General features: G+C 42.7%; 1 protein-coding gene and 1 pseudogene across 4 annotated transcripts in view; one reads left to right on the plus strand and one right to left on the minus strand.

The window, feature by feature from the left end:
• Window positions 1–23925, plus strand: part of EPB41L4A (erythrocyte membrane protein band 4.1 like 4A) — a 206585-nt gene that overhangs the window by 22255 nt on the left and 160405 nt on the right. The gene's annotated exons all lie outside the window — the stretch shown is intronic.
• Window positions 15431–15892, minus strand: LOC132232402 (anaphase-promoting complex subunit 15-like; annotated as a pseudogene).

A 23925-nucleotide genomic window follows, 5' to 3' on the forward strand; every position in this document is an offset into this window, starting at 1 on the left:
AGGATGTGGTCATAGTGATGGCGTGCACTTCCCTTGATTATTATTGGTTAGTCCAGAGAAATTCTGGGTGTGGCTAGCAGCGGCGTCTTCCGGGAAGAAGCACATGGCTCTGTCCCAAAATGGAGGACCCAAGGCAAGATGGAGGGCACAGTCCTCGCCTGGCTCCCGCTGCTGTAGCTCGAACACGCCGCAAGGCAGGATGGCCCTCCCGCACAGTACCTGCAGCCGGCCTGCGGGCGGACCAGGACTCCCGCAGCGGCGTGTCTGGGTGGCACAGGCCCAGCACACGGGGTGCAGCCGGCAGAGCGGCCAAGCTCCAGAAAAACAGCATCCGCTCAGAGCAGGCCTGGCCCACGGGGCCGGCGCACTGCAGCACGGTGGCCTCCCCAGGCTAGGGCACGCGCCCCACTCCACTGCCGCCGCTGCCGCACTGGGGCTGGGGGTCCACGCGGCCCACGTGGGCCCGGTCCAGGGGGCAGCGGGCGGGTGGCAGCCCGCGCTGGGCTCCAGCTGTGGGCCGGGGAGTCGATGCCCGAGGCAGCCAGCAGCACGGCCAGGCCGTGCTTCATGGGGCCTGGCGGCCAGCCCACGCAGGCCCTGGCTCCCCTGACCAGGCCGAGGGCTGGATGGACCCCCGGCCCCAGCACGGGCAAGCGGGGAGCCGACCACGGGGCAAGGGAGAAAAGAGCCAGGCGGTGAGGCCTTCCGCTCCCACGACCTCCCCCGTGGTCGGTCGCCGCCTGGCCCCACCCCTCGGCCCGCCGCCGTCCACGCAGCCGGTCCGGACACTCGGACCCGCTCCGGGGAGGCCAGGCCCTACGGCGGGCGCGGAGGGATTCCAGAGCCCAGCGGCCAGACTCCTCCTCCCGCACCGCCCAGAGAGGCGGGCGGTGCGCCTTTCAGTCCATGAGGTCTAAAAGGTTGGTGACTGCTGGCTATGCCCAGTAGTGCCTTTGTGGACATTTTTTGAATCTTTTTTTAAATTTTATTTTAAAAAAATCTTTACTGTTGAGATTATTACAGATGTCCCTCTTTTTCCCCCCCCATTCTCCCCTCCACCCGATTCCTGCCCTGCCCCAGGCCTTTGCCACCCTATTGTCTGTGTCCATAGGTAATGCATATATGCATATAAGATCTTTGTTTAATCTCTTCCCACCCCCCCTCCCCTTTCCCTCTGAGAATCGTCAGTCTGTTTCATTTTCATTCCTCTGATTCTATTTTACTCACCAGTTTATTGTGTTCATTAGATTTCTTATTTATTTATTTTGATTTTTAGGATCAGTTGATAGGTATGTATTGTTGCCATTTTGTTGTTCATATTTTTGTTCTTTTTCTTCTTTCTCTTCTTAAAGAATACTTTTCAACATCTCATATAATACTGATACGGTAGTGATGAACTCCTTTAGCTTTTTCTTTAGTGAAACTCTTTATTTGATCTTCAATTCTAAATGATAGCTTTGCTGGGTAGAATAATCTTGGTTATAAGTCCTTGCTATTCATCATTTTGAATATTTCTTGCCACTCCCATCTGGCCTGCGTACTTTCTGTTGAGAAATCAGCTGACAGTCTTATGGGCATTCCCTTGTAGGTAACTAACTGCTTTTCTCTTGCTGCTTTTAAAATTCTTTCTTTGTCTTTAGCCCTTGGCATTTTAATTATGATGTGTCTTGATGTGGGCCTCTTTGGGTTTCTCTTGTTTGGGACTCTTTGTGCTTCCTGGAGGGAAGTTTTCTGTCATTGTTTCTTCAAATGGGTTTTCAATATCTTGCTCTCTGTCTTCTTCTGGCACCCCCATAATGTGAATGTTGGTATGCTTGAAGTTGTCCCAGAGGCTCCTTACACTGTCTTCACATTTTTGGATTCTTTTTTCTTTTTGCTCTTCTGGTTGGGTGTTTTGTGCTTTCTCATATTTCAAATAGTTGATTTGATTCTCAGAATTCTTTACTCTACTGTTGAATCCCTGTATATTAGTCTTTATTTTAGTCAGTGTGTGCTTAAATTCTGACTGGTCCTTTTCCATTGTTTGCAGGTTTCTAGAAGATTCTTGAGTAACCTTATAACTGTGGTTTTGAACTATATATCCAATAGTTTGCTTTCTTCCATTTCTTTCATTTGTGACATGTCTCTTTGTTTCCACATTTTGCCTGCTCCCCTGTGTTTGTTTTTTATGTATTGGGTAGAGCTGCTATGTCTCCTTGAGTTGGTAGAGTGGCCTTGTGTAGAAAGTGTCATATAGGACCCAGTGGCTCACCCTCCCCAGTCACCTGAGCTGGGAGCTCTAGGTGCACCCCTGTGTGGGTTGTGAGCACAGTCTTGTTGTAGTTGAGACTTGATTGCTGTTGGTGTCACTGGGAGGAATTGACCTCCAGGCCAATTGGCTGTGAGGATCAGCTTTGACTACAGTGGGAGAGCTGCTGTGCAGTAGACACCCCTATGGAGCAGGACTTGCTTCAGTGGTGCTTTGGTGCTCACTGAGTCTGCTCTTTGAGTATGTCGCTTATGGATGTGAGAGTTGTAATCTGGTATGGTCTGACACTAACCACTGGGTACACTGGCTCTTGGGTCTCCAGGGAGGTGCAAAGTGAGCCACTGCCTGGCGCCACCCAGCAGGAGCTACAGAGAGATCTGCAGATTCCTCCTCTTTGTATCGGGTTTGGAAGTGCCTGGATGAGGCCCAGCTATGAAACAAGGCAGGCTGGTGCTAGTTCCAGATCTTGGGCCTTTTATTGATAGGTTTGGGACCCAGCAGCAGCTTGTTTGAGAGATTTAGTCTGAACAAGGACAGGCCATTCATATGCAAAAGCTGCTGCTCACAGCTTGGGTGGGGTTGTAAATTGGGTGAGGCGGGGTCTTAGGGAATCACCAGGATAGAGCAAACAGAAATGGCTGCTAGTCAGCCCTGCTACCTGGGAGGTCCCAGCATAGGACAATGATGTTTGTGAGCACCTCTGTCTGGGAGAAAGCTGCCCCCGAGTTCCTGCCCCCATGCTAGACAATCTAGTTCCTTCTCGTATGTGTCTGTAATCCCCAGAGCCTTGCCCTGTGCTGGAGCTCAGAGGAAGTGGAAGCTTGTAAGTTCAGTTCATGTGCCGGCCTTTTAAGAGGAACAGCTGGGTCTCCAGCAGCCTCTGTGTCACTGAGCCCCAATCCGCACTGGTTTTTACAGCCAGTATTCTTACTGCCTGTAGGGATTTTATTTCCCAGCTCTGGGACTCTGGACTGGGGGTCTGGTGTGGGTCTGGGATCCATTGCTCTGCAGACTGGCCTCTGCAGAGACTATCTCTCTCCTGATTAAAAAAAAGTGGGACAGGTGGGTGCGGACCAGCCTGTTCCCCGCCTTTGCACCTCCTACCAGTCTCAGTGTGCTTTCTTCTTTACCTTTCTAGTTGTAGAACTTCCACTCAGCCAGCTTCCCAGCGGTTCTGGATAATGGTGGTTCTGTATTTTAGTTGAAATTTGATGTGATTGTGGGAAGCGGCGAGTAGAGGTGTTAACCTATGCAGCCATCTTCCCCTTGTGTTATTTTTTGAATCTTGAAACACATCTGGCCCCATGAGTTTGTGAAAGCTTGTTGGCATATACTGGCTCTCTATAAGAAAGAGTATCCGAATTATCTGGGGGAAGTTTTCAAAACATCAGTGTCCTCTGGGTGAATGAGGTCTGTGTTTCCCTTTCCTTTCTCTTTGGTTGAGTTGTGTGTGCAGGAATCTGTGTCTGTGGGTAGGGGGGAGGTGTCTCTGACCAGTTTTAATACCGAGGTTGTGCCAGCATCAGAAAATTTATTTGGGGACACTTCAGTCTTTTTCTGTGCTTTATAATAGATTATGTAACCACAGACTTACTGTACTTTGAAAGTTTGAAAGGATATATGTGAAACTATCTAAAATTAGAGTCTTTTTTTTGTTTTTTCTATTTTTGAGATTATTTGGTGGTAATTTTCTTGAATATGCCAATTATTAGGGAAGGTTTTCTGTAAGTTCCCACATTTTTATCCCTTAGTCAAAGAATTTTCAAGTGGTGCTTTGTGGATGAGGAAAATTAAACATCTATGGTTGATTCCTATCTATCTTTATAATTATTTTAACATTATTTTATAGAATGTCATCAATAAAGTTATAACAACTAAGTAATATTTTGTTAATGAGAAACATTATTTTAATAGAATTATAATTTTATTGAATAAGTAGGGAGAGAGGAGGCATTATATATGATTTGATATAGATACTTTTGTACAATTTCCTTACTGGTCCTTAGTTGTTTTCAGTCACTTCTTAGTGTAACTGTGTTTTTTTTTTCTTCTCAGGGTTTGGCAGCATAGCTTCATGTTGAGACCCTCTTAGCTCCTTCTGTCTGGTCCGTGGCTCCTGCACTGTACTCTGAGACTAGGGCTATGTTCTCTACTAGGGAGGACACTTTTGATTATATAGTAATTCTCCTTCAGGTCACAATGATCACTCTGCTCAGAAGAGCAGATTCAATTTTTACTCTAAATTTTGTGCTCCTACCTACGCTCATAAAATAGAGGAATTGCATGGCTTTTAATTTTCCTAATAGGCTCTTCTTAAATTCAACTAGGTCAGTGCTTTGAGCAAAAGGCAGCTCCAGTTGCCTTTCTTAGGTCTAATCGAAGTACAGTGACTAATCATACTTTGGCAAAAGTGATTGGTTCTAGATTTGGACAGGTTCCATTAAGCAGTTATCTTGATGACTCTCATCTTAAATGAATGTATTGTGCCTTTGGGTGAGCCTGAGATCATTACCTCTCTCAAGTTAGTATGGGAAATGCTGCCTATAGCTTTTAGGAATGGCTGGGTTTCATCTAAGAGTAGCTGGTCTTCCCGTGCAGTTTGCTGCTGTTTAGACCTTGTCCTCCCGTTACAGGTGAGAAAGCAGGAGTGATTAGGCATGTGAACACTTCCATGTTTCTCTTGTTCTCAGTGACGGGCAGATTCCCAGTATGGTTGGGTGTGTGGTCCTTGCCCCAGCTCCTGCCTCACTCCTCTTCCTGGCATTTCTTCAGCCTCCAGTCTGGACTTTGTCTTCCTCACTTTCATTTCATCAACACTTGTCCTTACCAAAGATGATTTTAGACCTTCATTCTTTTTTCAAACTTCATTTGTGGGAGATAAGGATTGTTTTGTAATGGAGGAATTCTAGGTGTTCAGAATATGTAGAGAAAATATTTTGGCACTGCTGTTTAATAGCCTTATTTCATGCAAGGAAGTGCTCAAACTTCTCATTATTAATTTTAAGAGTGAAATTCCAAGTGTGTGAGGCGAGATTGTATGTTGCTTTGCCTCACTGAGAACCGGTGGGCTGCTTTGGCTCCCCAGTTGTCTGTCCCTCCAAGACCATGTCAGCAGAGACGATAGGGAAGCACTGATTCGGTGCTAGCCCCGGGGTTCGTGCGCCCACACCTGTACGCGCCTGTGCACCTGTATGTTCCCGCACACACCCAAACCACAGCAGAATGAGTCGGGTTTGCAGGGAGCACATCATGGTAGAATGATTTCCAAATTGATTCCCTGATGCAAAAATATAGTATTGGTCAAAATTAGACTTAAAAAAACTCCACAAACCTTTAGGAAGGCTCCACCGCAGAAGCTGTTCTACCAGCCGTTAAACATGGCCCAAGTTTCCTCTTGATTTGGAACAGTTACTGGACGTTCAGTTAAGCATTGGGCAGCAAAGGAGGCTTGTGTTTAGAGGCTTTACGTTGGGCAAAAAGAACACACTTGAATACGAGGCTCAGGTTCAGTGTATTGAAGCCCACCGAAGAGAAGCGCCCAGGACCTGAGACGGAGGGAATGGGAATGTCCTGTGGAATTTCTCTCTCTCTCTCATTCGTCTAGTGCAGTTTGCGTAAGTTAAACGCTCTATGCTCTTTGACCCAGACAACCTGGCATGCTTAGGAGTGACCACAGTTTTGTACAAATCAATTTCTGCAATCCTGAGAGGAAACTGACATAATTTTTACCAAGATGTGATGCCGAAGGTCACGTGGCTTGACAAATGAATGTTGTAAAGTATCAGAATGAGGTTTCCCCCTCTGGAGAGCTTTCAATTCAGGATAGGTTTTCACCTTTCCATATTGAAATGAATTTCATAATGAGTTACAGCGATTCTTATGTCTGGGGACGTTTTAAGGACTGTACTTGTCGATTGAAAGTGAAGATTGCAATTTTTTTTTCCTTTTGTTTTTGGACTTGGTAATTGTAGATTCAGAATTTTCCAAGAGTGAATTGAGTTACAGCAAATGTTTTCTTGTCCTAAATACACTGTAGAGTAATGTCCTATTTTGTCCTCCCGAAACCCTGAAAATTGGATTTGTTGTAATATGAAAAATGAGTTAGCAGTAGTGATCCCCCCCCCCCCGTTCATATGAGGATATTAGTCTGAAAGACAGCACTGGAATGGTTGTGGTACTAGGCAGAGGGACATTTAAACACCTTAGCATCTTTCTCTGAAGAGGTGGAAGAGAACAAAGCAAAGCAAATAACAGCGTAGAAAGTGGTCACTCTAGTCTAGGCTGTGGCATGTCATAGGCGTGATAGCTCACATTATATTGAGTGTCACCAGGGAAATAATTGGTCTTGGCAAGGCTGCAGGGTGCCTCTTCTTCATTGAATAAAATTAGTTAGGTTGCCGGGACTCATGAATCATGGATGAAATGCTAGAGCTAAAAATGGCCAGTAAATAAAGATCTGGGACACACGTAAAGGTCACGTCCTCGCACTTGCTGTTTCCTTAGTGCTTCGGTCAGGGCTCATGTTCGTTGAGCCAGTAGCCTTTTTTGTTTTAATTCAACTTTTTATTTTGAGGTAATTCACATGTAGTTTTAAGCAATAATAGAGAGAGATCCCATGCCCCTGTAACTGTTTTTCCTCAAAGGTAACTTCTTGCAAAACGTTAATACAGCATCACAACAGGATATTGACCTTGATGCACTTCCTGGAGGGCCAAGATACAGAGCATTTCCATCACCCAAAGGATTCCTCAGAGCTCCCTTTTACAGCTGCACCCGCTTCTCTGCCTCTTCACCTCTGCTTAAACTGGCAGCCACTAATCTATAGTTTTATTTCAAGAACGTTGTTTCTGTGGAATCATATCTTTTAAATTGGCTTTTCTCACTCAGCATAATTCTCTGGAGACTCAGCCAGGTTTTTGCATATGTCAGTATTTATTCCCGAGCAGTAGCCTGTGTGATGGATATACCACATCCAGCATGGTTACTCGCTTACCTGCTGAAGGACGTCTGGATTGTCTACAGTTTTTGACTTTCTGAATAAAGCTGCTATAGATATTCACACATACGTTTTATGTATGAAAAATTTTATTTCTCTGGGATAAATGCTGAAGAGTGCAATTACTGGGTTATATGATAGTTTCATGTTTAGTTTTTTAAGAAGCTGCATAACTGTTTTCCGCAGTGGCTATAACATGCTATAGTCCTACCAGCAATGTATGAGTGACTCATTTTCTTTGCAGCTCCTCAGTATTTGGTTTGTCACTATTTTTTTAGAGCTTTTTTGTTAGGCATGTAGTGATATCTCATTGTACTTTTAATTTGCATTTCCCCAATGGCTAATTACATGGAATATTTTCATGTTCTTATTTGCTATCTGTGTAGCCTTGTTGATGAAGTGTCTCTGCTGATGTGCTAAATGGATTGTTTTTCTACTGTTAACTTCTGAGAGGGTTTTTTAACTTTATTTTTGATACTATTACAGATGTCCCCATTCCCCTCTCCTTTGCCCATCTCCACCCAGCCCCCACCCCCCTTCCATCTCTGCCCATCACCACACTGTTGTCTGTGTCCGTCCATGGGCTATGCATATATACTGTATATGCTCTTTGGCTAACCCTATCATCCAATCCCCACCCCAAGCTATCAGTCTGTTCCCTGTATCCATACCTCTGTTTAGATTTTGTCAGTTTAATTTTTCCCATGAGAATTCTTTATATATTCTATATATTAGTCCTTTGTTTGGATATGTAGTTTGCAAATATTTTCTCTCAGTCTGGATGCTCTGTTTTCTTTTTATCCTTTTTACAGAACATTTTGCAGACAGAAATGATTAATTTTGATGAAATCTATCAGTTTTTGCGTTGATTAATCTCAATCAAACCCAACCCCTGGACTCAGTCATCTTGCCCCTTCTTCTTAACCTAACCCCGTGAGGACGCAGCCATTGTCAATCAGCCCCCACGATGTAGCTCCCCCTCTAGGGATTCTAGGCTTTGCCTTGTGGCTCACAGTCCTTCGGAAAGTCAGATCAAATCCACCAAACCAAAGGCAAATTACAGTGAACAGGCACAAGGACACCGCAGGCCAGTATATAGCTGGTTAGTGTCCCTTGGGATCCTTCTACCAAATAAATTTCCCAACATGCACCAGCCCAGACCTGCACAGTCCTGTCTGGCCCAGCGATGAACCTGCTTGAAGGGCCTGAGGAACATGCCGGCACTTCCCCCAGTTCATCTAGCTTATTTCTAATAGCAACTTGAAGAATTTTTATCATGGCTGCGTTAAAGTCTTTGTCAATTCTAAAACATCTGTCATCTTGCTGTTGGAATCTGTTGTTTGTGTTTTTTCATTCAGCTTGAGATCTTCCTGGTTCTTCGTATGATGAGAGGTTTTCAATCAAATCCTAGACATATTTGTACTCTGTTATGAGTCTCTGGATCTCATTTAAACCTTCTGTTTTTGACACCACTCCAGCAGGGGAAGGGGAGAGTTGTCACCTGGGGGTGGCTTTGGTGTTCCACCATCACTCTGGGGCCTTAACATTTCTTTAGCATCCTCTCTGCAGTGGTTCTCAACCCTCTCTACCCATTAAGTCTGCCATTGGAGCTATATCACAGCGATCTCTTCCTCCACCCTGGGATTTTGATGCAGTTGGCCTGGAGTGGAGCTTAGGCAGGTATTTTTTAAAAGCTTCCCAGATAAGTGTTAATGCGCAGCTAGAGTTGAGAAATAGTGCTCTGCAGACAAAGAGAACCTGGATGTTGGACATCACATTGTGGATTCCTACATTTTTATGTATATCCATTCTCAGTGGGGTCGAGATGTGACTAGCCACAGGATAAACTTGGCCCATCTTCCTGGAGTGCCAGATTTGCCTCATACAAAAATCATGTTTCAAATTTCCTTGCCAAAAATAAAAAATAAAAAGGCCTAAAAGACAAAACAGATCTTTTGTAGAATAAAATGTAAAACTTGCATGCATTCTTAAAGGAAAAGATAAACAGGTGGGATTCTAGAGAAAGCTCCTATTCATGGTGAGCCACAACCCAAAGCTCTCCTACTGGGGTCACTTTGGTGGAACTGTTTTGAGATGCACCATGAAGGCCCGGGAAGCAAAATATTGCTGTCTCTGAGTGATGTGTATAACTCTCATTGTTATGTAACCTAGGTGACTGGATAATGTGATGTTTTATAGTATGAAACAGTTTTACCTAAAAGACTTTACCGTTTTTTTATCATCTTCAACTGTCAAAATACTCATCCCCCTGAATACTGATATTTCTTCGCCTTTTATTTTTGGTCTGGAGCTCTGGGTGATGAGAGTCCCATGGCTCTGGAATTTGCAACGTAGGAAACACTTCTGTTCATTCTTAGAAGGTTAAACCAGGGAACTGTTGGATAATGAGAACTTTCTCAGCCTTTTTTGTTTTCACTCCCAATCACTGTCAGCATAGATGAGCTCCGTTCTCTACGGCCACGGTTTGTAACACCAGTTAATAGACTTGTTGGGGACCTGTTTATTCCATGGGGATGCTTCTGACATTTGAAGAATGCCATTTCTCTCTAAAGTGAGCACTCCTTCCACACTAATGACTCTCTTTGTGGGAAGTTCTCACAGGAGATGGGTGCTTTCTCCCCTGCAGGGGTGCACTCTTGCAGAACTGACAAGTGTGTGCACGAGTGGCTCTCTTTTACCGTATAGTCATTGAAAAATGAATGTTTTCTCTTCACGTTTGGTTTTATGGAAGCGATCCAAAGCTTGATGAAAGCAAACTCACATAATTCCAGCACCTATAGAAACCATACAAACCCTTCCCATCAGCATCCCTCCATTAAAATATGAAAGCTGGATACTATCTTTAAATTGAGTCGTGGACCTTTTCGTGGTGGTTGACTGCAGTGGTTTCATTTTATCCCTGAAACACATGACTTTAAAGCTGGACTCCAGAAACAACATGGCTCATGAGGTTAAGAGCGTAAGTGTGGGGACGGTGGGCAGACTGCCTGGGTTCTGATCCTGCTTCTGCCCCTTGCTAGCCAGGCAAGTGACTTACCTTTTCTGTATCTCAGTTCCCCCTTCTTTAAAAAGGGGGATAAGATTTTTATGGAGATGTCATGAGTTAATACACTGAAAGCTCTCAAACAGTACATGGAATATAACAACGAGTGAATTAGCTATTTGTATTGTTTTAATGGATATAAAATGCATCCAGTTTCTGCAAACTTTGCATCTATGTGAAAAGAAATTACACAGTTCATTTCTCTGCATAGTAACCGGAGTGAATTGTATTACATGTGGATTTGGAGCCAGGCAGCTTCTTAAAATTCTTTAGCAGCTTCCATTACACTCTGAATAAATCCAGACTTTTTACCATGGCCCACTGAGCCCTATAAGATGCATGAGATATGACCTGGTTCCTTCCCATTTTTCAGTGCCCTCTGTTACTGATCCCCTTCGTGAGGCATCTTCAGCCACACAGGGCTTTCCTTTCTCCAGTGCCTCCTACACTTTCCTGCTTTAGGGCCTTTGCACCTAGTGTTGCCTGCGCCTGGAAGGTTTCCCTCCTCTCATGACTAGTGCACGCTCAACTCAGACATCCCCTCCGGAAAGGGCTTTCCTTAACTGTCTGCTTATTTCCTTTCAATAACTATCCTGGTCAATAGTTATGTATTTTTTCACTGGCTTATTGTCCCCTCCCTCTACTAGAACTCCATGAGAGGTGTGTTGGCAACTGATTTAAACCAGTCTGGTCTTCCAGCATTGTTGGATTCTTTTGGTCAGTATTGGTAGCCTGTAGAATATAGAAATAGGTAGGTGCTATACATTCCTTCCTTCACTCTCTTGCTCCCAGCTGGTAAATTACATTAAAAACAATTTCTGATCTTTTTTAAAAAATATTTTTTTATTGATTTCAGAGAGGAAGGGAGAGGGAGAGAGAGATAGGAACATCAATGATGAGAGAGAACCATGACCTCTTGGTTCATAGGTCAGCACTCAACCACTGAGGCATGCCGGCCGGGTCAATGTCTGGTCTTAATGCAGGGCTACACTCACTTACTAGCAAGCAGGCACAATCAAGAGCCACCTGCAGTCTCCTCTCTGTGAATGAGTCCCCCCCTTCTCTGTCCTTGGGCACCCGGAGTAGCACTAGCAGGGAAGTGCAGGTGCAGTGAGGACGTTCTCATTGAGGAAACCATCTGGGTGTGACTGAGTTCAGGGTACAGTAAGGCCTGAGAGAAGCGGGATTGGTTCCAGAGCCTGAGTGCCGCCCTGCAGGTGTCAGGTGCTCGGCCTGGCCGGGTTTTTCATGTCTTGTTCTTGCAGAGATGGTGGAATCTGTGCAATCTTAACCAGCCACATAGCTTGGACACCACTCATATATACCGCAAATGAAAATTACCTTTGTTAATTAACAAAGCGTTTGCTCTATTTTAAAATAATGACATTTAAAGTGTTAAGCAGGAGTGTGAAACTAATAACAGTGCTTGAAATGCCAGGGTGTCCATAATCTTAATATGAAAATACAATATGCAATATGCATTGTTTATACCACAAGTTTTCCCAAATTACAGAAATGTAATAGATAGGGACCTTGTCTGTTTTATTGTCCTACAGTGCTTACTGTGTTGCCAGTATAGTGCTTGTCTGGGAGAAGGTCAGAGGAAATAGGGAGGCATCTCCACGTCCTGGAAGGAGCTGCTAATGGAGCCCTGCCAGCCGGGGAATGTGGAGTGGTAGCTCCATAGAGAAGCCAGGATCACGGAGGCAGGAGGGGAGGGCAGGGCAGGGTGGGGCTGAGGGCCTTTCCTAAGGAGATTTATGCAAGTGGTAGTTGATAAGGGAAGATAAGTCTGGTGTTTATATAAACATAGAAGTGAAGCACTAGTGCCTCATTAAAGTCTCAGAGACAAGAGGTTTTATAGGCTCTTAAGTAACAGAATATTTTTTTTTTAAGATATGGAGTCAAATGTAAATGAAGTTTTATTTTGGTCTCAATCTATCAAGAGTAGATTCAAGGTTCAGCATTGGAGCTTAGGAAGTGTTGGGCAGGATGATCCAGGGGTTAGGATCTTACTTGTTAGAACAGCACCCTGTCCTGTGTTGACATGAGGGTGTCAGGCAGAGCTGAGTGATCAGTCTGGCTGTTGATAGAAGTCTTGGGACCTCGGCCTCTTTTGGCCCTCTCTTTAATGTGGAAAGATTAGCCTCATCGGTGTCTGTTTCTGAGGGCTCTTCAGGGTCAGGTGCAAAGATGTGCCTGTGTGAGCTTTCCCTGCATCAGCGTCATGCTGTGACCTGTACACAGATGGCCTGTTTTGTCCCTTGTTCAGGTATATACCTTAAGTGCCAACTGGGAGGTTTGTGTGGGATCTAAGATGGTTTCTGTAAATCCCTGCCTTCAAAGAGCTTACAGTACAAAATAAGACACAAGAACAAATAGCAAAATGCAAGTAGCTACATGAAGTACGTGAGCTTGGCTTGCCTTTCTTCCTGAACGGCTTATCTGCCATTTGCCTGTACAAACCCATTTTCCATCCTGATCCATTCTGCTCTGTGCCCTGGGACATTGACCCTTGTGGGTGACATCAACTTCTTTGCCTTCTGGTCTCTTTGGTTTTGGCCCGTGGAAGGAGGTCAGAGGGCAGGAAGAGAGTGAGGTAGGAATGTCTGTTCCTTCATCCTCCTGTCAGGTGGCCCTTCCCCGTTCACTGTTTCCCTCTGGCTTCCAGCAGTGTCTTCCTTGCCTCACTCTTCAAACCTGGTGTGGAATAGCTCCTCATGGTTGCCAATGCCAAGGAACTGCACTATGTTGGGTTGGTTCCTCTGCCCAACACCTTGGCAGACATCTCCTTGATTACATTCTCCTGAGTCATTCTGTTTTCTGCTGGGACCTCACTGATCACACTTTTCATTTTCTAAAAACAATTATAGACAACTTACAAAAAAGGACAAATATACTACTAAAAATTTACATGCAAATACAGCATAAATGGTGTCAGAGGTAAAGAAATTATCTGGGTGAAATAGGGGAAAATACTGACATGCACTTTTACTAGAAATTGCTGAATGTGCATACAGCTGTGTTATGTAACAGTTTACGTTTGGCCAGGAAACTTATTGTTTAAATTTTAAGACTATAAGAATAATCAAAGATATAGATAAAGCCATCTACGATTAGAAAATATAATAAGCCATTAGCTGAGATTTGGAGTGAGCCCTCAGACTCGATATCATTTATACTATATTTATTGTTTCAAAAATGATGAGTTATCTTAAGGATAGTAGTGTATTGAAGAGAGGGGCAAAGACCATTGTTAATGATTACTTTAGAGAACATTAGTTGAGTGCTGAAGACTTACCAGTTGTTCTTAAAGGTTTCATTTTTAGATGTGTCAACATTAACCTTTGTGGAATTGATATTAGTGGTAAACTGAGGTCAAGTTTTGGTTGCCTTTTAAAATTAATGGTCAGTTTGTTTTATAATTCTGAAACAGGATCCTTAGTCTAATGGTAGACTAACCCATTTGGCTTGGTATTGTCAACAAGCCTAAGAATTTAAAAGTTTTCCTTGATCGGTTGGCTTAACGAGAAAGAAGGAAAAAAATGTCAACATATTAAAACATTTTTAGAATCATTTTCTTATTTTCTCTGATACTTACCTTTACAAATGTATTGGGTTTCTATTGGACCTGTAGTCTGGATAAAAGTTTTTAAAATGTAATAAGTAGTTATAGAGTTCAAATAGATATTTTGAGATTTGAAGCATGGTGTTATCCTTGCTATGATATATCATCTTCACTAGGGTGGTTATTATTTTTCATTAAAAGGCCAATCTCTTCTGAAAGTTTACTTCTCATATCTGTAAAGATAATAATTGAGTAATAAGATTAATAAAAGACTTAAAAGCTACAAAAATATTGTAGCTATATCATAGTAAGGATAACTTTCAAGTGGTGTATGATATACGATGTACATTTAAAATAAACTCATTAAGGCATTCAAAGACATTTTTTCCTGCTTACCCCTGAAACTGAAGCAGAAAGTAAGTTGTTTCAAATTCAAAATTCAATCAATAATTGTTATTCCAACCATATTAAGATTAGAGAGCATAAGGAAGTGAAAGCTTTTGAAATCAGCTGTCGTAGATAATTGTCTGCCTCTGGCTGTGTAGAAAGATGGCAATTTCTCTAAGCACACACTCAATGGAAAATATGATGAATTACTTATCGCTGGTCTTCACTCCGTCTTTGTTGGACCCATTAGAAAAACTGGAAGGAAACTCTCTGGATTCTTTTTTTTTTTTTTTTATCCTTCTACTTTATACATTTATTTTTTTTATTTTTATTTTTTAAATTTTGTTTTATTGCTTAAAGTTTTACAAAGAGTATTACATATGTCCCTCCCCTCCCTCCTTGACATTCCCCCGGCCTCCCCTACCCCCCAGTATCTTATGTCCCTCTCTGGATTCTTTAAGTAATATATGCATACACATACATCTTTTAAAAACAATTTTGAGCTCTAATATATAGGAAAGTACACAGATCTTACATAGCTGGATGAATTTTCACGTATAGATACGATTGTGTAAACACCATCCAGATCAAGATACACAACATTTCCAGTACCAAAGAGGCTCCCTGTGTCCCTTTTCAAACAGTATCCCCCTCCTCCCTCCACTCACCCACTCAGAGGTAAACCACTTTTCTTTTAGCACTGAACATTAATTTGGCCTATTTATGACATTGTATAAATGGAATAATAAATGTGTATTCTTTTGTGTCTGGCTTCTTTTACTGAGCATTACTTTGGTATTTTTCATGTTATTGCCTGTGGCAGAAGTTTTTTTCTTTTCAGTTTCTGTGTGGTATTCCATTGTCTGATTATAATACAATTTATCTATTGTGCTATTGATGGATAGTATTTAGCTGTTATACATAAAGCTATTCTAAACACTCATACACGTACTTTTTTTTTTTTTTTTGCGGGAGGGAGGAATCAGTCCTGTGTCTTTATTAAAGAGAGTTAGAAAGAGACTATACCTCAAGGGGTGAGATACTGGCCAGAAAGGTGGGGTGGACTCAGGTCCTGGGGAATTCAAGGGCAGGTTGATGGACTGGGAGGGGCCAAGGAGACCAGGTCCTGGCAGCAGTTGAGAGGTGCCTGAGGGTGATCTTTCAGGCACTGGGGTGATCAGCTGGTTCTGCAGCAGTCACAGGGTAGGTTGGGTTGGCCTGGAATCTCCCTGAGGCCATCCTGCCTTGTCTACTTAGATCATCCACTGGTCCTGATCCTGTTCATTACCTTCCATGTCCACCTCATTGACCACTCCATCATCAGGTGACTCATTGTAGTCATTCATCTCGTCCATGTCCTGCATGTCCTCATCATCCTCTGAGTCCTCTTCACTATCCTCATTGTCATCTTCATCCGCCTCTTCCTCATCATCATAGTGCTCTGAGGCCAGCTTGCCAATAGGTACCAGGTTGTTGTCTTTCTCTGCGATGCTGTGGAGCCAGGCTTGATGGCTGCTGTTCTTGCTGCTGCAGCTCTGTCTCTTCCACACAAGGCCGATCCAGATTAAACCACAGAGTTTCAGTCACACGGGGGAAGAGGGAGGGAAACCAAGTGGACATGGCTCCTAGATATGATAATGACCGTGAGGCTGACCAACAGGAATCCACATACATTTTTTTGGTGGAAATGTGCACTCATTTCTCATATGTCTATATAGCTAGAAGTAGAATTAGTGTCATAGGGTAGGTGTATGATTAGCTTTAGAAGATACTATCAAATGGTTTTCCAAAGTGGATATACCAATTTACATTCCAGCTAGCAATACATGAGAATTCTGGTTGCTCCATATACTTACCAACACTTAGTATTATCAGTCTTTCAAATTTTTGCTATTCTAACGGGTGATTTTTTTCTTACATGATTACAAGGAGATTTTAGTTCTCCTAATTATCCATGTACTTACTTCAGTATCTAAGATTAAGAATTTCATTGCTGGGTGACAGTTATAATACCTGTCTCTGGGTGATTTATCTCTTCCAGTTTATTCGCAATTCCATAGGAATATTTGTAAACTGGAAATTAAATGATAAAATTAAGCACCATGACCAGTCCTTACTGAAAAGGATAGAAAAAGGAGAAGTAAAGAAAAATAAATTTCATGGGTGTACACGTATGTATGTGTGTATGGGTATATATACATACACACACCTTCTCCTTGATGGAAAGGATCCAGTGTAATCCATCTGCCACCAAGTGGCTGTCTGATCCTTCAGGGGAATGGCCGTTTTGAGCACTGAAGATTGGTTTCTGCTGCCAGCAGGTTAGGTGCTCGTCGTTGGGAGGAGCTGTGTTAGCCTTGTGAGAAGTCCTTGTTGAGTCCATGCATAGCCTCTCTACTGCCACCGTGGCCACTTCTACTTGGTCTATTGAGGAAGCACTGGGGTGCTGGTGAAAGAGGATGACATCTAATTTGTTCACTTGATTACTGAGAGGCCCTTTGGTGTACATTCACATGGGACACAGTGTGTTTTATACTCATTGTGCTCCTTCTGAAAGGTCCATCCATATACCTCTCCCCTAGGCCTCCTTCCTCTCTCTTCCAATATTGTTTTTTTCCCCAAGTTCTTGACCATCCAGGTTAACCATTAGACTTTGCCCATGACTCAGTATAGACCCCTAATTTTAGCCATTTCTCAATGTAGATAAAGTGGGCAAGAAAATGTACTGGTCACAGCTGTGTCTGCTGGGACAGTTTCTCTTCACAAAGTATTTCAGGAATGCTCTTTTTTGGAGATGTAAGGCTGTTTGCTGCGTGCCTGATATCATGAACACCATCTCTAAGCCAGGCCCAAGTTTCCTTCTCACTCAGCTGGTCACAAGGAACTCTCCATGCAGCTATAGGTCTGATAAGTAGGAGCAGGTGTTCGAGGTGTTTGAGCCTCTCTGCTTGTGTAATTTCTGTGCCTTGTTGACCTGCTTTAGCCCGTTCTTGTATACCTTTACCTTTTGATGATTGATTGCTTCTACATAGGCCCAACCTATGGCTTGGTGGGTCAGATAACATTCACATCATTATGGGCAGATCAGTTCACACAGTCACTGGATATCCTTTAATCCGGCTCTGCCAAAGCCTAGTTACAAGTCAGGAGTCATTTCTTAAAAGCACAGTTATCTGCAAAAGAGGAAATGGCTTTGTTTCAGAATCCTAGACGTTTGTGCTGTGATTCTCTAGATTCTAGTGGATTCTACAAATTGGATCCACTGTGTCCTAAGACCCAAGTAGCATAGCAGTTTGTGCTGCAGATCAGACATACTCCATAACCATATCTTGCTCTGGACCTTTCTCAACACTGGTGGTCTTATAGGTTACCTAGTAAAAAAAAAGTCAGAACATGTTGAAATGTGGTCTGTATTATCTTTAAAATGCAAAGAGGCCCACCCTAGCCGGTTTGGCTCAGTGGATAGAGCATCAGCCTATGGACTGAAGGGGCCCAGGTTTGATTCCTGTCAAGGGCATGCACCTCGAGGCTGGGGTGGGAGACAACCAACCAGTGCATCTCTTGCACATTGATGTTTCTCTCTCTCTCCCCCTCCATTCTGTTCTCTCTGAAAATCAATGGAAAAATGTCTTCGGGTGAGGATTAACAGAAAACAAACAAACAAAAATGCAAAGAGGCCCATGAAGTGCTGTGCCTCTTTTTCAGTAATAAGCGGTTCAGAGTCCAGCAACTTGCATTTCACTCTGGAGTGGACATTCCAACATGTTTCAGACTGGATCCCCAGAAACTTTACTGAGATTGTAGCCCTGATTGTACATCCTCATAGGATGATGTCCTCATTCCCTTTTCCTGTTTTGACAAACTTCAACATTCTTCATCTCTCTTCAGTCTGACTCCCACACCTGCCAATCTCATGAAACTATCTCTTCTCATCATTAATGACCTCTAAGTGCCAGATTCGTGCTCTGCAGTGTCATTTGAAGTTGTTACCACTCCTGCTTTCCTGAAACTTTCTACTATGTTGGGTCCATGACACCACTCTCTCTGGTTCTCCTCTTTGCTCTCACTACTTCACAGAATCCTCTGCACGCTCCTCCTGTCTCACCACAGTTCTCATTATACTCAAGTGTACCTATTCATGAGGATTTGGACCTTGTCTTGCAACTCCTGCATTTAAAAATCCTCACCGTCAATCCTGGCGTTTGATGTGAATATTGTGCTTCAGAGCATCATAGAATGGGGTGAGGTGCTAGTGTGATTCTGTACTGGGAATAAATAACTTGTTTGGGGATCCCTTGAAACACGTTTTCCATTTGCACATGTGCTGCTGAATGGACAGATGGAATCCTTAATAGATGTTCGGGCCTCACTGTTGAGGTACATTGTCTCTCTCTACAAACACCTGAGTGCCTCATTAGTATCACTGTCGTGTCACTCATCACAAACTGTCTCACTTTGCAGATTGAACTCAGCCCCCCTCCCCAGGCCTGCCTCCTCTAGCTGACTTCCCACTTCCCCTGCAGTGACTCACAGGACTTCCCAGATGTATTAGGTTCTGTCTGGAGCCAAGAAACATTCAAAACTACTGTATTTAAATCATATTTTCTAACAAAATGGTTTTCCATAAATTAGGAGTTGGTTACATTATTACTGATATCTTGAAATGATTAATTTATTTAGCAATTATGAGCACTCTGTTCTTACAGATATACAAACAGAAATAAATAAAATATGAAAGGCATGGCTTTTACAGCAATTATAAGTGAATAGGAAAATAATATATGTATACCATTTAATTCTAATACAGGCACAATGTGATAAGTGGACAAAGGTTTCATGAAACCTGATAGATAACTTGAAAAGGACCTTGAAGGGAGGGATAAGGATTTTAACAGGCAGAGACTAGAGTGAGGGTGGGCCAGTCAGTTGGAGGGAGTGACATGTGTTGGCTTATGTTGAGTATTCAGTTTGATGGATATACGGGCACATTGGGAGATAAACATGGAAGGATAAGTTGAGCTATAAAATAGAGGACCTCAAATGCCAGCCTAATTGGTGCAGATATGGAAAGTAGTGGGGAGCCTTTCAGGCTTGTGTTAGAAGTGTGAAGATCGGGCATGGGGAAGATCCTCTGGCAGCAAGCCGGAAGTTGGAGGGTTCAAGTTAGGGCACCTGTGGCTGGATGGCTTTCTCTTCTGAGCGCTGGGGTGATGGGAGGAAGAGGTTACTCCTTTACTGTGCTCCACTCTGATTTGAGACTGAAACGATGGGCTTTGGGTACTCAGCTTCTTAGACTTAGTCTTTTCTCTAAATTTCTGCTAGTTTAAGGTTTTCTGTCACTACTCTTTCCACAAGTATTCAGTTATGTTCTAAATGATGCCCAAAGGTCAGGCAGCAAAAGGGGGGAAGAAGAGAAAACACTTACAGAATGAATAATTAAAAGCTGCATGAAGGGCCAAGAGCATGTTTGATATGAACACAGCAACCCTTTGTAATGGCTCCAAGATGCTTGAAAAGTCATGCCTGTTGGAAAGGGATTGGTAGGGTACTGAAAAATCTGTTATTAAAATGTTATTACTTGCCTGAATTCTGCATCCTAAAAGCCAGTGTGAATTATGCACATTATTTGGGGAATTGCCAGGGTGTCCCTCAGCTTTTAAAAATTCAACCGACTTCTTTTGCGTGTTCCTCATCTCTTTGTCCACCATTGCTTTCCCACCATCAGTGTAAATGTCAACAGTGAAACAGGCACATGATGTCTTAGTATGATTATAAACACAGTTTTGACTTAATGGATCCCCTTAATGGGTTATACTTTGAAAATGCTGGTGTGTGTGTGTGTGTGTGTGTGTGTGTGTATGTATGTGTGTGTATGTATCCAACCATCTTCTGGTTATGCCAGCCCCCTTTTGTGGCCAGATGAGACTAGGTACTTGTAGCTTTCAGTTGCTTTGTTGTTTACTTAGTGTTTCCCCACAGAACTATGCGTAGATCTTAGTGGTTCTACCCATGTTGTGGCTCAGGACACTGTTGGTTGACTGGTTTTATGCCCAACTTTGTGGTCTGGGGTTAGGGTCAGATATACAGTTGGCTATTCAGACTTTAACTGTCAAAATGACAAATACGGGGCACTCATCCTCAGATCCTCCTTCTTGATGTTTAGAAAGCTGTAAAGAGCACTGGGGATTTAAAAATTCATATGCAGGTAGCTTTTCATTTAAAGTTGTGGCCTGAGACGTTTTAGGATTTCTGTGGCTAAAACTTAATGTTGAACCCTGGCTAGTGTGGCTCAGTTAGTTGGGCATCATCCCATGCACTGAAAGGTTGCTGGTTAGATTCTCAGTCAGGGTATGTGCCAGGGTTTCGGGCTCAATGCCTGGTAGGGGGCATGCAGGAGGCAGCTGATCAATGTTTCACTCTCACATTAATGTTTCTCTCCCTCCCCCCCTCTCTAAAAATCAATAAAAAAAATCTTTCAAACGCAGTGCCGACTGATGGAACAGGGAAATGATGATTTGCAAGTTTTTTTTTAAACTAAAATTTATGTTGGGGTATTTTAGGTTATGACTGTAAAATAACATAAGATGATAAAGTGTTGATGGTATTGTACATTTCTGTAGTGTGGGAGATCCCTGCCATGGTTCTGTTTACAAGTCTCTGGGGGTAAAATTTTTCATGAGAACATGGTAGTACATTTGCATAATGAATATAATATTATATTTAAAGCACATTTAATGACATTTGGAAATGCTCAAGACACATTAGTGTCATTAAATATATATATTGCAAGGAATTAAGTTATGTGGGAGCTGGCAAAGCCAATATGAAATCCACAGGGTGGGCTGTCAGGAGGGGCTGGCGGGATCTCCTGGATGTGAGCTAAACTGCTGTCCACAGGCAGAATTTCTTCATATAGAAGACATCAGTTCCACTCTTATGGCCGTGCAACTCCTTGAATCAGACCTCCTTGGATTGCCTAGGATAAGTCATCTTCCTTAAAGTAAACTGATTATAGACTTTAATCAAGTCACAAAACACCTTCACAGCAACACCTAGGTTAGTGCTTGAATAACTGAAGAATATAGCCTAGCCTCATTGACTCATAAAACTGACCATCAGACAGAATAGTTTACTGAACCCTCATGTCCCATTCCTTCCGCAATTACAATAAACCAGTTTTGCCTCACTCATACCTTCACTCACTTCTCCCCTTCCTATTTTATTTGGAAGCAAATCCCAGTCATCATATTGTTTCATCTGCAAATGTTTCATTAGGTGTGTGTCTCCAGCCTGGTGCTGCCCAACAGAATTTTCTGCATTGACAGAAAGAGTCGATATCTGTAACCATAGCCACATGTAGCTATTCACCACTTAGAATGTGGCTAGTGAGATCGAGGAACTAAAATTTTACTTTTAATTAATTTTAAACAATTTAAAGTTAAATAGCCATATATGGCTAGTGGCTATGGTATTGGAGGGCACAGCTTTGGAAGATAAATGCTTATTATTAAAAATCATAATTATATTTTGTGCCAAAACTTTAATAGTTGTTCTTTAATATTATCAAATACCTTTCATATCCACATTTCCAGTTATTTCATAAGTGTGATAAAATTGTATATTTTTAATAGATGAGACTATAAATAAGAGCTCTTATTTGTAAATATGTCTGTTTTCAAAACTGTAAGTTCCCTCTCTCTGATTAGCTATTTATTTGTTGAAGATGCTGTGTTATTTGTTCTTGCTAGATATTATGTTCTACGTATTTTATAGATGATTTGGTGAGGGTTCAATTCAAAGCAGTTCTGGGTTCACAGCAGGTCTGACTCCAGAACCTGAGCTCCTAACCTTTCCTGAAATGATGATGATGGTGGCGATGGCAGTGACAACATAGCTAAGCGTTTCATCACAGAGTGTGGGTGCTGTTCTTAATTCCCGTCTTCTAGACTGGCCAAGCGACTTCTCCAATGTCAAATAGCTAGTAAGTATTAGAATTAAGGTTCAGTCCAGGCAGGCAATCTGGATCCAGAGTCTGAATTCTTTATTTTATTTTATTTTATTTTTTCCATGCTACATGGTCTCTATACTTACAAGAAATGAGAAATTCTTGTTGGCTGCCTCTTAACAGCCTGGACATGTTTGAAATTATGGATGTAATTTTACCAAGTTATTTTCCAGGACTCTTGGGAGAATGGAATCAGTGCTTGAAAGCACTTGAGAATCCTTAATGTAAAAGGCTGTTATGGAAAGTGTTTATTTGTTTGTAAAGTCAACTGCCTACTATTCCTAGATTCACATTTGTGTTTCGTATGTCAGTTGCTTTAAAACAGAAGCTGTTCCTACAGGCCACATGCTGAATATGACACTTTTATTTAAAGTCACTTAGACATTATAGAAATCCTCTAAGAAACCTGTGCAGAAACTGCTCTGTCCAAAGTGCCTTGTGCAGTTTCTAGATTATTTTCCTCTTCTGGGTTAGGAGAGCTTTGTTTGTGTTGATAAAATGGACTGCTGAAGTGTGCTCTTGGGAGTGAATACGTGTGAAGTGGAGCAGCTCACTACAAATCCCTGAGGGTCTGCCTGCACTGCAGTTTCCCTACTTTGTATGCTCTCTCTTTAGGACCACCCCTTCGGATGTGACCTCACTCCTTCAGCGCAGGTGGTCATGGGGCCTGCTGCTCCCACTAGCTGTCTGTGCTGTAGCTCCACACACCAAGGAACAGTAGGCAGCCCAGCTCTAGTCCTTTCACTTGTACTAGATTAAATTTCCATGGGGAATTGGCCTGGCTGATCTGGAAAATGTGCCTGGTGCTATTGCAACCCCATAAAGTTCACTGCCAGCCCACCCACTCAGGACTACCTGGCATCTGAAACCCACCCCACTGCATGGGGCACATTTGCTATAAACACATGGCAGTAAATGCTTTTAAAGGTTATCAGAAAAGACCAGTGATAAGATAAGTGTATTTTGTAGTTCTGTAATTCAATAAAAAGAGAGAAAGGAGAAAGAATAGGGGGAAGGAACAAAGAGTGGGAAGGAAAGGAAATGGGTAAGCCAGTTGGGAAACATGTATTGTATCCAGTAAGCACGGTTGTCTTATTGTACATCGCGAGCAGTGTTTCTCTTGGTTGCTCAGTTTCTTTAATGAAATAGTGTTTAATGAAAAGGGTTCCTTGTTTTCTTCTTATTATTTTTTAATCCTAGCCCAAGGTTATGTTTATTGATTTTAGAGAGAGGGGGAGGGACAGTGTTTTAAAACAATGTATAGGTGTCTCCCAAGACATAGGGAAACATGAACAGAGGGAAGATGATGTGAAGACAAGGGGAGAACACTGTATACTAGTACTCACCAAGGAGAGGCTGAGGCTGCCAGAGGCATGGGGAAAGGAATGGAATCGATTCTCCCTCCCTCACAGCTGCAGAGGGAGCCAACTGGCTGACCCCTTGGTCTCAGACTTCTGGCCTTCAGAACTGTGAGACAATACTGTATGTTTCTGTTGTTCAAGCCGCCCAGCTTATGGCAGCTCTAGAAAATAACCCAGGCATTAAGGAATGCTTTGCTTTCTTCTAAAGCTGTCAAAAAGGAAAAGAGAAGACAACCCTGCATCTTGGCAATTTGACAGTTAGGCGTAGTGTAGGGCGAAGACAGATGCTCACAGAT

This window comes from Myotis daubentonii, chromosome 4, assembly GCF_963259705.1.
Source record: "Myotis daubentonii chromosome 4, mMyoDau2.1, whole genome shotgun sequence".
Lineage (NCBI taxonomy): Eukaryota > Metazoa > Chordata > Mammalia > Chiroptera > Vespertilionidae > Myotis > Myotis daubentonii.